General features: G+C 52.8%; 1 protein-coding gene across 1 annotated transcript in view; it reads right to left on the bottom strand.

The window, feature by feature from the left end:
• Pou2f2 (POU class 2 homeobox 2) overlaps window positions 1-11889 on the bottom strand; it is an 88745-nt gene extending 76856 nt beyond the window's left edge. Inside the window, exon 1 of the mRNA XM_075988824.1 lies at window positions 11747-11889. The gene's annotated coding sequence lies outside the window, so the exon portion shown is untranslated. The remainder of the gene's footprint in view (window positions 1-11746) is intronic.
• Window positions 11890-13337: the final 1448 nt, after the last annotated feature.

Below are 13337 nucleotides of genomic sequence, written 5' to 3'. Positions count from 1 at the left end.
ACAGCCAAGGCTACACAGAGAGACCCTGTCTCGAAAGAAGAAGAGCTGAGGCTGTAGCTTGGTAGAGAGTTTGCTGACCTACATGAAGCTCTGAATTATCTCCCCAGAATCACTACACACAACATGGAGGCACATGCCTGTAATCCCAGCATAGCACATAGGAGGTAGAAGCAAGAGGATCCGAAGTTCAAGGTTGGTCTGAGGATGTGGCTCAACTGGTAGAGTACTTGCCCAGCATGTACAGGGTCCTGGGATCCATCTCTGCACCACATAAAATGATTGTGGTGGTGATGTTTAGTTGGGCGTGGTGGTGCACACCTTTAATCCCATCACTCATGAGGCAGAGGCAGGCGGATCTCTGTGAGTTCGAGGCCAGCCTGGTCTACTAGAGCTAGTTCCAGGACAACTAGTGCTGTTACACAGAGAAATCCTGTTTCAGAAAAAAACAAACAAAAAGCCCAGATTGAAATGATTGTGGCACTGCACGTTTGTGATGCGGGGACTCAGGACTATGGAGGCACAGGCAGGAGGATCAGAGGCTCAAGGTCAATCCTTGGCTACTCAAAGAGTTTGAGGCGAGCCTGAGCTCCCTGCGCTAAAACAAAGCTCGACCACAGTGGTCCCCCCTCATTAATAGAGAACATCGGGAGTACCTCAGTGATGAGAAGGGGACGGACAGGACTGGGAGCAGACGTGACCCTGGGGAGAAGGTGAAGGAGTGGAGGCGATGACACACAGGCCCCGGTCGTCGCTTTGAGAGGAGGCAACGGGTTTGCTGATGTCCCTCACAGCACCACGTGGTCCCTCACCCCTATCTGGCATTCTCCTCCACCATGACTGTGGTTACACAGGTCAGCCAGGCATGGCTGACTGCTTGCTGTGTGTGCTAGGTGCCGAGGTGTGGCCACAAAGAAGACAAAGTCCTTGCCCTTTGAGCCGTTGGCGGAGGGAGAGACACCGCAGAAAAAAACTGACGTGAGGTCTACAGAAGAAAACGAGGCCGGCGGGGCCAGATTATAAATGACAGTTTCGATGGGATAGTGTCGTTTGGACAGCTGCCCAAAGGCACTGAAGAGTCAGAGCTTTCCTGGCAAAGATCACAAGCTCAAAGGCCCTGAGGCAGAAGATGGGTTTCAAGAACAGCAAGCAAGCAAGTGGTGGACTTAGAGAGATGGCTCAGAGGTTAAGAGCACTGGTCACTCTTCCAAAGGACCCAGGTTCAATTCCCAGCACCCATATGGCTGCTCACAACTATAATCTATGTCTATAATCAGGTTCCAGGGGATCCGACACCTTCACACAGACTTACACAGACCTACATGTAGGCAAAACCCCAATGTACATAAAATACAAATAAAAGGGCAGGCGGCTCATGTGTGCTTACAAAGACGATGGCATTCCTCCTTGTGTGGGAAAAGGGCCCCACCTAGCCTAGGTTAGCCTTGAACTTGAACTTGTTTTGTAGCTTTTGATCCTCTGGTCTCTATATTTTTAGTATTGATATTATAGTCATGTCCCACAATACCTGGCTTTTCTTCTTCTTTCTGTTTTTTTTTTCTTTCTTTCTTTCTTTTTTTTTTTTTTTTTGGTTTTTCGAGACAGGGTTTCTCTGTAGCTTTAGAGGCTGTCCTGGAACTAGCTCTTGTGCTGGGATTAAAGGCGTGCGCCACCACTGCCCGGCTGTGTGTGTGTGTGTGTGTGTGTGTGTGTGTGTGTGTGTTGCTTGTATATGCGTGTGATAGGCATGTGTTCGTGTATAGCACATATGTACCCGTGTGTATGCGTGTGTGTGAGTGCATGTGGAGACCACAAGTTCAGGTGGGGTGTCTTCACCGATCCCTCTCCACCTGATTATTTTTTCTTTCTTGGGTGGGGGTATGACATGGGGAGGGGGACTCAAGTGCCAAAGCACACATGTGGATGCCTGAGAACAACTTCCCAAAGCAGGAGTTCCAGAACTGAACACGGACCATCCTGGGTCATCTTGCCAGCCCCCTCTGCCTTGTATTTGGAGACAGGTCTCTCACTGAATCTGGAACTTGCCAGCTCAACTAGACTAGTTAGTTCTAGAGAGCTCCCTGTCTCTGTCTCCCCAGTCCTGAGACTGTAGGCATGTACCCCCACTGTCAGTTTATTTGGGGTGTGGGATCTGAACTCAGGCCCTTGCACTTAACACAACCAGTCCTTTACCAACAGAGCAATCTCCCTGACCTGAGGAGTGTTTCTCTGTGAGGAAATGACAGCTCCCCTCACTGTGTGGCTCCTCTGCCCTCAAAACTAGGGTCCTTGCCTCTTGTCCCATACACTCTATGGGATGTCTGATTCACATAGCTCCATGGCCCCCAAAACCCTTAATAAACCCCCCAAACTTCTAGCAGGGCTTAATCAAGGCCTATCTTGCCAGACCAGGGACCCCTTCTGTGACAGGGAGGGGTTGACTTGTCTCTACCTGACCTCCAGAGAGGCCTCAGGAAACTATGAAGACAGTAGTAGCTAGAAGGCATCCAAACTCAACCTCCATGCCCTGGCAAGTCTCCATTTGAGGGCAACTGCCACTGGGTCAACTCTTGTTGGTCAAAAGATGGGGCACAAAGAAAGGAAGGACTACCACTCAGTGAGAGGCCTTCACTGGGGCTCCCTGCACAGACCGTGATGGCAGGAGGTTTTGAGGCTGGGAAACTGCTGACCAGATTTTCTTTCAGAGTGCCCCCAATCCTAGCCCTCTTCCTCCCCATGTCTGAGACAACCCTGCAGAGCTCAGCCCCTGGATCATACAGTCTAGACCCCCCCTCAAACTCTTCTGCCACCCTCCAACACGCCCAACACAAATCTGAACCCCTTTATGGCTATGGGAAGCCTCCTCCATCCTCCCGCCCAGACCTTGGCTTTTCTGCAGTTGGAGGGACGTTCCACACTTGTCTGCCACTCCACACCTGCCCTACCCACCTGTCCCCAGGGTGCCTCCCTGATGAGGTCTCCCAGTCTCCTTCCATGGTGCCTGATGTGTTTCATGGTCACAGTCCCCAAACCTGGACTACAGCTGGAGAACCCCATGATCCACCTAGGGACCTACCCAGAGAAGATTCCTAGGGACAGACGTAGAGGGTGTCACATCTGATCCTGGGGTATTTATGACTGTGTGGCTTTGGTGCCTTTTCAGAGAATGTGAGTGAGTGAGTGAGTGAGTGAGTGAGTGAGTGAGTGAGTGAGAGTGTGTGTGTGTGTCCGTGTCCATCCAACACTTTGCTTAAACACCCTTTCCAGCATTTCTCAGCCTGTGGGTCTCAACCCCTTTGTGGGTCAAATGAACCTTTCACAGGGGTCACCTAAGACCATCAGAAAACACAGATATTTACATTACAGTTGACAATAGCAAAATCACAGCTATGAAGTAGCAATGAAAATAACTTTATGTTTGGGGCTCACCACAACGCGAGGAACTGTATGAAAGGGTGGTGGCATTAGAGAGGTTGAGAGCCACTGCTCCAAGTCGTTACACTTGACCTTCCCCCGGGAGGTTCCCCCACGAAGGGCTCTCCGGGTTCCTCTCCTTCCCCAGATGTCATCACGACTTACAGCTACCTCCCTACTATGGGTCCATCTGGGCTGGTGTGGAGACAGGTTTCACTCTGTATGCCACCTTTCATTTCCCCCAGGAGGTAGGAGGAGGCCTGGCTCACACGGGCACTCGGGATGTGTGCTTCAGCAAATTAACTCCGGAAACGCTTCCAGGTTTAAGCATCTCCCCATTTTCATTTCCATGTGACGGGATGGGGACGAAGCTGGGCTTCGCCGTGGCTTCTGAACTGGCCAGTGTGCACTCACAGGCAGAACTGCCACTGTGCTTCAGCAGGTATCTTCATACAGTCCACGGGAGGAGCATCCGGGAGCGATTTTGGCTTTTGTCCTGTCTGCTTGCCTGCATAGACATCTGGGCTGTCGCAGCCTTGTTTCCAAATCCTGTGTGTCCATTTCAGCATCTCTGTAGACATCTACGCAGGTGTCTGTGTGGATTGGCTGCCTTGGGACTCACACGCCATGCTTAGGGCTGACTCGTTTTCTAAGGGACTCTCTGATGAAAGGACCAGGACCTGGGTCAGGGCCTGTGGCTACATGCGCTTGCTGCATTAGTTTCCAGTTTTCTTTTTTCTTTCCTTTCTTTCTTTATATTTTTTTGGAGGGGTTTGCTTTTTTGGTTTTTGTTTTTTGTGAGACAGGGTCTAACGTAGTCCTGACTGGCCTTGAACTCCTCAGCCTTGTACCTCTACCTCCTGAGTGCTAGAATTATAAACACGAGTCACTGAGCCTGTTTTCCGTGGTACTAGGGATCAAACACAGGGCCATGTCAGGCAAGTACTCCATTGACTGAACTACATTCCCAAGCCTGTCAATTGCTCTAGAATCTAGGGGTCTCTATTTCAAAACCCATGCCTACATCTGTATGTGTATTTGTGCATGCATTCAAAACTTATGTGGCCCCTCTAGTTTTATATATATATATATATTAGCTATACATATATATACAAATATGCATTTATATATATGTATATATACATGTACATGTTTGTGTGTATATATATATATATAGTGTGTGTGTGTGTGCGCGCGCGCATGTATGCACGCGCTACAGGCATGTGGAAACTCTGTGCCTTTCTTCCTCCAGCTGCTGCCGTCTTCCCAGTATGGATGAAGTACCTCCTCTCTGTCTTGCTCACACACCCAAGCTCACATGCACTGTGTGGATGGGGAGGGGGCCCCGGTGTCAGCAAGCTCCTGTGTCACAAGGTTAATTTCTCTGCAGCCAGGCAGGCTGGGCCCTGAGGGGAGTGGTGGGGGAGGGGCTGGTCCCCACAGCCCCTCTGATAAATATGTATTTGGGGCTGCTGTGCTCAAAGGTCATGGAGGGGGGAGGAGGGGAATGGTCTGCACGGTGCCGGGTACTGGATCCCAGCCGAGCCCAGTGTGGATTGCATGACCTCCCTACAGAGGGATGAGGAGATTCAGGGAGATGCCCCCTTCATCCTAGTCTGCCCCACCCCACCCATGGCCATACCCAGAGGGAGATAGCTGTAGATATAGATATTCAAACTCTGAAGCAGGAAAGCATACAGGCCCACCTACCACCCACCTCCTGCTATCCAGAGACAGAGACAAGCAGATGCAGAAAGCCAGCCTCGTGGGCCACCAAATGCATAGTGAGTTGAGAATACGGAGCCAGGTTCATTCTTTCCCCAACCCTAACCTCCACACCAATGCAAACTATGTAAATGCCCAAACTATACATAAACATTTGTACAAGCACACGCAGTGTACGGTGAGAAATGTCCCTACACACTCGATACACAGACACAAAGGTGGCCCGGTTTCCAACTGAAATGTCCCCGGGCACTTTGTAGGTAGGCTAGGCACACATGCAAGGATACACACCGAGAGGGCCAAAGACACCAAGTTCTACGAAGGTAGACGCACACGACAACTGCCGAGAAGTGTGTGAACATCCATGTGCACAAACAAGCATCCTCGCACATACAAAGACTCCAAGACACCTACGTCTGGCGGGATGTAGACTGCATGGTGGAAGCCAGGTCAGAGAACCCACCCTGCGGCACCAAAGCCTGCCCTGGCCCTTTCTCCACTGAGGTGAGGGAGGCTGCCTGGTCTCTGGTCTGTGCCCACCCCCCAGGCAAGCCTCAGACAAATGCGCCATCATTTGTCCAGCCCTGAGTCACATCAATTGCAGAGCCTCCCCTCCTCGCTGACCAGCCGTCTCGGCCATCAGCGGCCTCGGCCATTAGCGGCCTCCTGCTTCTGGCCTGCATTTGTTGAATCTCCCTTACCTGGCAGAACCATCCGGACCATCGGAGCCCTTTCGGGGTCTGCCTGATTCTTGCCTCAAGGGAATCCGGTGTACCCTGTTGTATGACCCTCAGCCCATGCCTCAGGGCGATCCCCCTTCTCAGCACACTGTTCAGGCTGTCATCCTTCAATGACCGCTAGCCACAGTGGTTCTGGTGTGTTTGAGTGTGTGTGTGTGTGTGTGTGTGTGTGTGTGCGTGTGAATCAGCTTAGAGGTATGTCTGTATGGGTGGTGGGATGGCTACTGCTGTGTTTTCACTCAAAAGAAGTGTGTGCGTGTATGTGTGTGTGTGTGTGAGAGAGAGAGAGAGAGAAAGAGAGAGAGAGGAGAGAGAGAGAGAGAGAGAGAGAGAGAGAGAGAGAGAGAGAGAGAGAGAGAGAGAGAGGTTAGGATGTCAGCAATTGTAAGTTAAAAGTCAAAGGGTGCATGTGTGTATGGTTTTGCATATGGGAAGTAGAATGGAAGAGCTATACTTCATGTGTGCATGTAATATGCCTATATGCGTGTGTGTGTACACACGCATGCTTTAGTTGCAGGGGTGGTCTGGTACATCAGTCTGCACTTGATGCGGGGACTGTGGGGGCCTCCCTGTCTTAGGAACGGAGGGGCAGTACAGCATAGATGTCGGCTTCTTGAGAGGTTGTGGACAAGTGGAGTCTGTCGCTGAGACTCTGTTGCCTGTGTTTGTGAAAGTGACAGATGCTGCCTCCCTGGCCTCACTGCGGCGGATTAAGTCCATGAATGCCACATGAGTCCACACCCAGGGTGGGGGAGGGTCCCTGGCCTAGTCTGATGCCTGTGTGGGCCACAGCCCTGCTTGGTACAGGATCCTGGGGTCAAGGCTAAAAAGTACACCGCCTCCTTGTTCATTTCTGGAAGTGGTGTTCTGAACTGACACCGGGACGATTGTTCCTGTTGGTGTACACACAGGGCCGTTCTCGTGTTCACACACGACACTTTCTGAGTATCCAAGGAACACTGTTGTAAGCCATGCGCATGCACGCGTGCGCGCGCGTGTATGTGTGTGTGTGATTGTTCATGATGCTCCACTACCAGCCAGATTAAACTTATCAGAGCATGTTTCAGGTCTCCACAGAAGAGGCTTTGCCACAGGAGACCAAACTCAGGTAGGTCCCAAGAACAAGCCTGCAACGTGAGCTGCTTCCTCCCCACCTCCCATGGCCATGCTCTCCCTTCCCAATGCACAAGCATCCGCGACGCCCCCATCTGCTAGTTGGACCCCATTTGTGCTCACAGTCAGGCATTACACACTGGAACGTAGTGTAGGGCCAGGACAGGCTCTGTTTGAGTCAGTAGCTGGTGCCTAACCATTATTTTTAGGCCAAGAATAATCGTGCTACTATTCTAATTACCTGGGGGAGCTCACTAGGCTTCATCCACACGCTGATTTTTGCCACTCAACAAATACCTATTGAAGGCAAAGCCTTTGTGAGGTGGGTACCTCCAGCCTCCTGAATGTGTCAGAGCTGGAGAAACTGCCTGCCCGAAGGATCTAGTAAAGACGGGGAGATGAGTGAGTGACGAGAAAAGGAAGGCATATTTGTTTCCCAACACCACCACTTGCTCCTGAGAAAGTGGTCCTGTGCTCAGGACGCAGGATCAGAGGACCCTGGAACGCCTCTGTACACCGTCCGATCAAGCAGGTTCAGACCGCTCATTTTCCAGCTTCCCTCCCACATGGAAAGCCAGACCCAGGTCTTCCAACCCTCACGGAGTCACATAAGGCATCCATCCACCTGACAGGTCCTTGAAGACAGGACTGTGGTCTCTCGGGGCAGCGAGGAAGTGGGGAAGGGTCCAAGGCAGCAAAGGGAATGGTAGTGGGACAGCTGAGGAGGACTGGGAGAGACTCCTACGCACAAAAGCCCTTGACTCTGGCCCCAGCTCGGGAACTTACGGACTAAGCTAATAATATGAATGTCCTACTCTTCATCTGTAAGAGAGGTTACCTGCCGGGGCTTCCAGGAGAACCGGGTGAGGACCCACTGTTATTACTAATATTAATATATGGGAAAGAAACCAAAGAAAACACAGTAAGTGGCTCGTTTATAAGAAAGGACAGAGCCACTTAAGGAACCCCCCCCCGCCCCATCCGTCACCGCTTCTAACGATTCTCTGATTCTCCTTACCCGGGTTTTTCAACCACTTCTATCCTGATAAGTCCTGGAGATTAACCGGCACATGCTGGAGTGGAAACCTGATTCCTGGCACCTAGCACCAACCGGCCAGCTCTTGGCATGGACATCTGTCATTGCCACCAGTGGATCATCCCCCCATTATCATTGTGCACTAGGGCCACAAAAAGCCCTACCCAATGAGGTGCAAATGGGACAACCCCCAGATTAATTGTTATTTTCATGGGTGAAGGGGCTTCTCCCCATAGGCCCTGAATGTAAGGAGGGAGTGGCTGTGAATCAGGTAGGAGGCAGCCCGGACTGGCCACTGAAAGAAAAAATCTCACTCACACGATAGTGTCTAGGGTGTGTAGACTAACAACTTCTCCTGAACACACAACCTGGGTACAGGCGTGTACACAAATGCACACAAAAGCACACTCAGTGTGGCTGAGTCCTTTCCCACCGCGATACATTGAACACTCCACTTTCCCTATGAAGACTGACGTACAGTGAGGCTACCAATGTCCCCAAGGACAGCCCGGCAACGTGCCAGAGGGAGGGTCAACAGCATCCCGAAAAACAGGGGTCTAGGTGTCTCCAACGCGCGTGGCTGGGTCTCTGTCCAGCATTACCTACAAATCAGGAAGCAGACAGAATCTCGTTACCAACAACTAGAGATGCTGTCTGAGGCCCTGATCCATTTCCTTCCTTTCAGGCCACCGGACACAGTGCCTACACATGAGAATACTTTGTTACTATGGAGGGGCAAGGAAGGCTTTTTGGGGGAGGGCAACTATGGGAGGGTACATCTTTTTTTTTTTCTTGAACCCAGTTTAAAAGATGCTGTGCAAGCATGCTGTCAAAGCCACCCGGATGCCCGCGACTTCCGTGAGCAAGCAAGACATCCCTCCACGCTCCACCTAGACCTCGTCTCACAAACCTGCCCACCCCTTTATCCAGGACACACGGGGACCCCCAACAGTAGCAATCACAACACTAAGGACAGCTCTGTGAGCAAAGGCACTTTGACAATACGTTACTCTAACGTGCACACACCACGTTCAGACCTAGTAACCGCACACAAGAGTGTCTCGTGTCCATCACTGATGCTAGACTTAAAACACGGCCCTGCACACTCGTGGACACTTCCACACATGAACCAGAGTGGGCCTCCCACATGCACACATAACGGATGGTACAAAAACATCAAGGAGAGAGAGACCGGTTGGGAGACATGTCAGACTCCCTCTTGGATGTGGAACACCCACAATGGGGACACTAGGCACCCAAACCCCACTAAAACCATGTCACAATTCTGTTTTTTACTTCCAGCTTTTCTCACTCTGCTAAGGCTCCAGAAGCCTACATGCAGTTAGCCCGTCCCAAGCACCTCTTCCTTACCAGGAGGGCCTTGTACACACGCACGCTGCCGCCATGGTCTGACTCTGTACACGTCAGGCCAGGCCCCCGCCAAGCAATGACAACTCACCCTCCCTTTGCACCCTGGGGGTTGGGGAACAGATTCACCTGTCGGGATGGCTAGAGTCTACAACTGTAGAGTTAAGTAGTTGATTGGAGTCTTCTCTAAATGTAAGATTTGCTGGTTCTAGTTCCATAGGCCCAAGCATGGAAGAAGAAAGTGGGGAGTGGTCGGCAGGCCACAGCCTTTCTCTTGGGATCTTTTACCTGAGACTCCAAAGCTCTGTGGACTCGCTCAGATAAATGCCCCCCAAGCTCCCAGTTCCTCCCCCTTTCTTTTCCATGTCATTTTCTTCTCTGCCCACACCCTTCCTTCTCAGTAAGGCTAGGACCACAGTGATAAGCCCTCACTTAGGGTCTTCCCCTCCCCCTCCCATGCCCCAATGAGCCTTCTGTAAGACTTTATCAGAGGCCAGATGGAAATAGGAGGTGGCCCCAGGACCCTAGGGTAGATCCAAGTCCCCAGCTAGCAAAACCGGCACAGAGGTTAGGCTCTGGTGCGAAGTTGCTGGATCTTTGGCTTTGCATGGAGCCCCTCTCCCTGGCACCCTGTTCAATGCTGATGCTGCAAAAGTGATGAATAACTGAAACTGGGGGAGGGGGAGAGGGGATGGGGGACAGGGGAAATGAGTGGCAGGGAGGAGAGAATGAAATAAGGGGGAGGGAAACGGAGAAAGAAAGAAAAGCTGGTGGAGAGAATGGAGAAAGAAAAGGAAGACAACCTGGGCTCGGGGGAAGAAGGCTGTCAGTGAGAAGAGGAAGAGAAAAACTGGAAAATGAGAAAGAGAAGATATAAAGGAGAGAAAAGAACGTGTGAAAAGACAGGAAAGGAAGAAAAGGAAAAAGAACGAGAAGCAGTCAAAGGGGTTCCCCCAAGTTACAGACTTTGCCCAGAGAGCTTAGGGGTGCGCTGCGGCTCCCTAACATCACTCCGGGGCCCCTGATTCCGCTTTCCACCTCTCTTCACGCCTGAGAGGTGCCACCGCCTCTCCGCGTCCCATCCCGGCAGCTTCCACTTCCCATTTCCTACCCTTCCTGCTGGCCAAGGCACCCCGTTCCTTTCTCTCACGCCCCCCATTCCCACCCCAGCCTTTTCTTGTTCCCAGCGCCCTTACCTCTCCCCCCCATGCACCCTGCTTGCTTCGGAGCTTCAGACAGCACCACCAACCATCACCTCACTAAACCGGCCCCCACACCCCCAGGAAGGAGGGGGGAGAGGAAAAAAAAAACAGGCAAACCTCCACCAGCCCTGAACCCTCTCGCCTCATTTTCTTCACAGTTACCCCTTCCTCAAATGTTGGGTTAAAATAGGGGTCCCACCCAGCCCTGGAAGCCTCTCCGAAGCTCCGCGGCCAGCCAGGAGCGGATGCCACCTCGCCTTGCGTCTCCAAGCTCACTCCTTTTTGTGTTCGGTGGCCCCAGCAGCGATGTGTTTTGTTTTCAGCATCTTTTTATTGGTGTGCTTCCCCCCCCCCTTTTTTTTTCTTTTCTTTATTTTTTGGCCTGGGGGACGGCGACGATGAAGCGCCCGCCGCCTGCCTCTTTCGCCAGCTCCGGGGCTGTCTCCGGCTCTTTCTCTAGTATGCGCTCCTCGCCTCCCTCCTTTTTCTTCTCTGTCTCGGCTCTCGCTCATCGTCCGTCCTTTCAGCTCGTTCCTCCGCCGGCTGCCTTCTCTCTCTCCTCCTTCCCCCTCCACGCCTCTTCTTTCCCTATCATTTTTGCCTTCTCTCCTTTTTTTTTCTTCTCTCTTCACCTCTCGGTCCCCATTTTTTTTCCCATCCCACCCCCACCCCCCCATCTATCTCTCCTTCGGTTCCTTCACTGCCACCAACAGCAAGCCGATCTCGCGCACACACTCTCGCCCCAAAATAATAAAAATACCCAGCCAGGGGGCAAAGCCTTGGTGCGGGCTCCGGGAGAGAAGCGACAGGGCCGGGGCCCGCAGCAGCGCGGGCAGCCGGAGCGCGGTGCGGAGCGAGCGGCGCCCGCCCGGCTCCCGCCCGGAGAGCTCTCTGCAATAGGCCGAGCCGGCTGCATTAAGCTTCTTGCAATCAATAAAGCGCGGGTCAGATTATGCAAAGCGCAGATATTAATATGCAAAGTTTTAAAGATTTTTAAATGGAAGGGCGAGCGCGGCGCGGGCGGGCGGGCAGGGGCTGCGAGGGGAGAGGGAGAAAGGGAGGGCGGGCGGGCGGGCGCGCAGGCGAGCTGGGGAGAGGAGGAGGCTGCCCGCCGCCCGCCCGCCCGGCTGCGCCGCGCCGCCTTGCCTTACCGCTGCTCCCATCGGTAGGCGCCGCTGTCTTCGCCATGCGCGTCAGCTGCACGGCTCCGAGGGGATGGCCGAGGAGGAGCCGCCGCCGCCAACGCTACCCCCGCTCCCGCTCCCGCTCCCGCGCCCGCTCGCTGCCTGCTGCTGGCGCTGCTCTGGCCGCTGCTCCTCGCCTGAGCTGCCGGCGCGAGCCCAGGCGCGCGCCATCCCCGGCTCCCACCTTGTCCCCATGGCAACCCCGGGCCCAAGGATGCTCAGAGAGAGAGCGCGAGCCAGAGAGCGAGGGGGGAGAGAGGGAGAGGGAGAGGGCGGGGAGCGCAGGGGACACGGAGGCAGGGAGAGGCCCGAGACCCACAGAGACACAGAGACGCAGAGATACGCCGAGACAGAGACACGGAGATGGGAGAGGAATGAGAAGTAAAGGGGGACACCGGCATGAGGGGAAGTCCAGAGACACAGAGACACACAGAGATATCAGAGACATGGGGAGATACAGAGACATTGGGAAAGGAAGAGAGGTAGTGAACAGAAAAGGAATCAAATATTCGCAGGCAGGGTGATGGGGACTCTCGGGCACAGAGACTCACAGAGACCTCCAGAGACACAGAGACAGAAACAGAGATACTCAGTGATGAGACACGGAGACTTGAAAAAACAAATAGACGCAGGGGAAAAGAGAAAGGAGGGACAGAGTGGAGACTCAGCAGAGAGATTCAAAGGCAAGAAGAGACCCTAAAGCCAGACAGAGATACAGAGAGACACCCAGAGACAAAGAGAAGGGGAAGGAAAGAGAGCGTGTTGTAGTGCAAGAGGCAGAGAGAGGTCCAGAGATATTCAGAGATATGCAGACCTAGGGGTCGGCGAGCAGGCAGCAGATGGGGCATAAAGACAGAGAGAGGTGCCAACAGCCAGAGACACCCAGAGACAAAGAGATAAGGAAAGAGGTACAATTAAGGGAGAGATGAGAGACAAGAAGTTCACACAAAAACGGAGCCTACAGAGAGTGGCATGTACAGACTGAGCAGTAGGGGGAGACCCCCCAAAAGAGCTAGAGACAGAGATAAGAGAAGTCAACAAGAGTCAAACAAGTGAAAAGAGTCCTAAAGAGAGTGAAGGGCAGAGGCAGAGAGATGCAGAGGCAGGAAGATACAGAGAGGAGAGCTAGACCGGAGGAATCAGAGATGGGAGCCAATAAAAGCAAGACGAACACAAGAGATACCCCGACAGAGACCAGAAGATAGAGAGACATGAAAAATGGCTCCGGAGCGTGAAAGTGAGAGTCGGATGAGGAAACAAATGATTAGTAGGAGGGAGAGAAGGACAACTAAGCATAAGGGTGCTAAGAAGTAGACAGAAAGGCGCGGACAGACGCGGAGAAGCCACGGAAAGTAAGGTCAAGGCCAGAGACCGCAGCAAAACCGAGGTCTAGAGACGGAAGGTGATGCTGAGAAACACACAGTCATGGGCTGTCCAGAAAGGAGAAACACGGAGGGAGACACAGAGTATGCCAGATGGAGATCGACACTGGACCGGGCTCTCTGGTGAACAGAGCCCTGGGAGAGAGGGGGCATGGGACACAGGGACAGAGCCCAGA

The sequence above is a fragment of the Microtus pennsylvanicus genome, chromosome 1 (genome assembly GCF_037038515.1).
Source record: "Microtus pennsylvanicus isolate mMicPen1 chromosome 1, mMicPen1.hap1, whole genome shotgun sequence".
In the NCBI taxonomy this organism is placed as follows: Eukaryota; Metazoa; Chordata; class Mammalia; order Rodentia; family Cricetidae; genus Microtus; species Microtus pennsylvanicus.
Note: the sequence above shows the minus strand (reverse complement) of the source record. Positions and strands in the feature narration are given on the sequence as shown.